Genomic DNA, 3,018 nt, shown 5'->3' on the forward strand with positions numbered 1-3,018 from the left:
CTTTAAAAAACAGCAACAACTTTTTGATGAGGCTATTATACTTTATATGTGTTATCTGTCAAATTGTTTGATATTTCATATTTCTGTAAATTTAATCCAAACAATTTAAAATAAATTCAACAAAGTGCTCAAAGGTCTAAATTAAAACTAGTTCTTTACAAAGCTGTCTGTTATATGTGTTGACACAATATTGCTTAATCTCTTGATTTGAAGCATTTTTATGCCCAAATGCCCAAATAAAGACACACTTCTCTGATAATAGTAAAGTCCTCTGGACACAGCTAAAGTCCTTTCAGAAAGTTTGAAGAAATATTGCTCAGTGAGGCTGATTCAGTTTGCTGTTTTAGGGAATTTGTGAATTTTTGGTGACAAAATGTTAAGAAATTATTTCAAACTTTAAAAAAAATGAATTCAAATAATTACATTTGAAAAAAATGTGTGAATGTGATGTGTGTGTAAACGCAGCATGTTTTAATATGTCACCTGAAACAAGCTAAAAGACGCAAAAAATGGTTTTTGGGAAGTGTCTTTTGAGGAACTTTACTTTTCTGCTGTGAGACAGAGAACGAGCAGCCTAAAGCAGCGACGCTCATGTCAGTCAGGCCTGGAGGAAAAGGACCGTTGTGTCATAGTTCAGAGGTCAGGAGGTGGGAGGTGACAGCCGATGGTTAATTTAATGATGGAGGAAATGGAAGATTGAGAGTCAATTGATCACCTAACAAAACGACTATTTTAAACAAAAAAACAAGTCAGAATGTAGCTACAGCAGAAACATCCAACATAACTTTGCAATGACCTAAGCAAAAAAAGCCCACATTTTCATGTTTGAACTACAGAAATATAGATCAAAATAAATGTTAAAGCTGCTCATTGTGATCCCCAGAGTGACCACTCCTGTGTCTGTCACTCCCTGATAGAACCAAGACAGACTGAAAACAAACAAGTACTGAGCAAATCCAGCTGATCTGAGTCAGATCTAAATAAAGAACAACACAAAACTCTGATGGCCACACATGACAAATTAAAAGATACATTTCAATTTCAATTTTTTTACTTAAGAATTTTTTTTGCTATATTACCGAAGTCTGTGGAAGCTCAGCTGTGCACTTTCTGTGTTCTCTGGGGATTTAAGACAAAACATTAGCTCCTATAACACTGAGATACATGCTGGGTGAAAGAAGACAACAATGCCTTCGTTTTGATGTATAATTTGTACATTTTATGAGTCAAAAATAGTTGGTTTGCATTAAAATTTTAGACGTTTCAGGTTGTGGCATTATCAGCAGCCTGTTGATGTTTGTGAGTTTGTGGAAAAATCTGTAAAAATCACAAAATCTAAACTGTGAAACCCATAAAACTGACCAAAATGCCAATTCAGACACGTTAAACCAAAGTTTCAATGACTTGTTTAGTTAAATGATGTTTTAACAGTGAAGCATGATAAAGCTCCAAACAGGACTGGATTTTCTCCTGATTTGACAAAAAAAATACAGTTGACGTCCATGAGAAAAACTTTTCTTGTATGTTTTCCTTTTCTTTAATTTATGTCGATACTGTGCAATGTACTGCTATTTCTGACAGTTTGGTGTATTTTTTTACAGCTGCACGACAACAGGACATGTTTGAACAGAACAATAATATACATATAAGTTGATCAGTGCTCATGTTAGTCACAATAAAACATCTTAAATAAACTTAAACACAACTTTGCAACAGTTTCCCTCTCTTGTAAAAACAAGTCAAACGTTGAATATCGTTGTGACTCCAGGCTGTGTGTGTTCCTGAGGAGTCAGCGGTGACATGTATGGTGACACCAGGCAGATTAGGGGTGGCACTGGCTAAATGTTTGCAGATGAGGGCTCCCAATATTTAATCACCGCAGTAACAAGGGTCAGCAGGGTGGGCCTGTGAGCCAAGTAGCCCAGGGCTAAGATCAAGCAAGATGTGTTTTTTTTTAACTCTTATTTTGTAGCTGTGAGAGTGAGGTTGAGTGTGTGCGCCTGTGTGTGTGCCTGTGTGTGTATACATGTCCCTAATTGTCTCTTGATCACTCTGTCAGAGGGGGAGGAGAGGCTCGGTCACTGCTCTTCTAAACTTCACTTAACTCAGTCTTCCCCTCTCTGACCTCAGCTCAATGCTCACAGTCAGAGCTGTGGCAGCTTGGGGACAGAGGACACTTCCTGATGGACAGCGTCTCCATGATGATGGAGCTGTGTGTCCTGTCCCGACACATGCACAACAAAAGTGAACTAGCTTAAAGTTGAACTAAACTCCTAATTTAAATTAGGCCTCTATAGGGTTTAATTTTTATATTTCTGTGCAAATTTTGACACTTTGGTGTAAATTARTTTAATTCTGCAATATTGTGTTGAAAACCAACTCACTGTGGTCTCTCTTTTTGCTGTCACTCAAGCTGCTGATGAGCTGCAGGACTTATTATTGCTAAAATCAAAATACTGAGTGTGTCTTTTAAGGGTTTCAAAACGATCTGAGTTTTACCACGGTCGTATCCGTGCTGCTGCATAATTTTAGCTTTTAAGACGCCACGACTGGCTCGGTTGTGGTTTGGTTTATGAGGTGCTGGCCCATGCTTGGACCACCTCTGGCAAACATCTGGGCCACCAAARGTCCATCATTCTTTGCAGTATCTGGGCCAAGTAGAGTGTAGAGGACCAGACAAATTTTAAGAACTGCAGACGACTTCTTCAATATTTGAAGTTAATTTAGTTTGATTCAGTCTGTCAGAAAGAATAAAACTGCATTGCTGATTTTTACTAAATGACTATTAAAGGTTGATTTCATACAGACAAATCAAATGTAATACATTTTATTTATTTGTTTATTTTTGAATGATTGCTTTCTTTGGACCTATTTTATTTGAGTTTTTATATTTTAATCAAACCCATTCTATGTCTGAAAGTTGGGTTTAAGGTGAATTAGGGTTATAAAGTAATACAGCAGGTAAAATAAGTATTGAACACATCACCATTTTTCTCAGTAAATATATTACTAGAGGTG

This window comes from Austrofundulus limnaeus, unplaced genomic scaffold (genome assembly GCF_001266775.1).
Source record: "Austrofundulus limnaeus strain Quisiro unplaced genomic scaffold, Austrofundulus_limnaeus-1.0 Scaffold524, whole genome shotgun sequence".
NCBI classification, from domain to species: domain Eukaryota; kingdom Metazoa; phylum Chordata; class Actinopteri; order Cyprinodontiformes; family Rivulidae; genus Austrofundulus; species Austrofundulus limnaeus.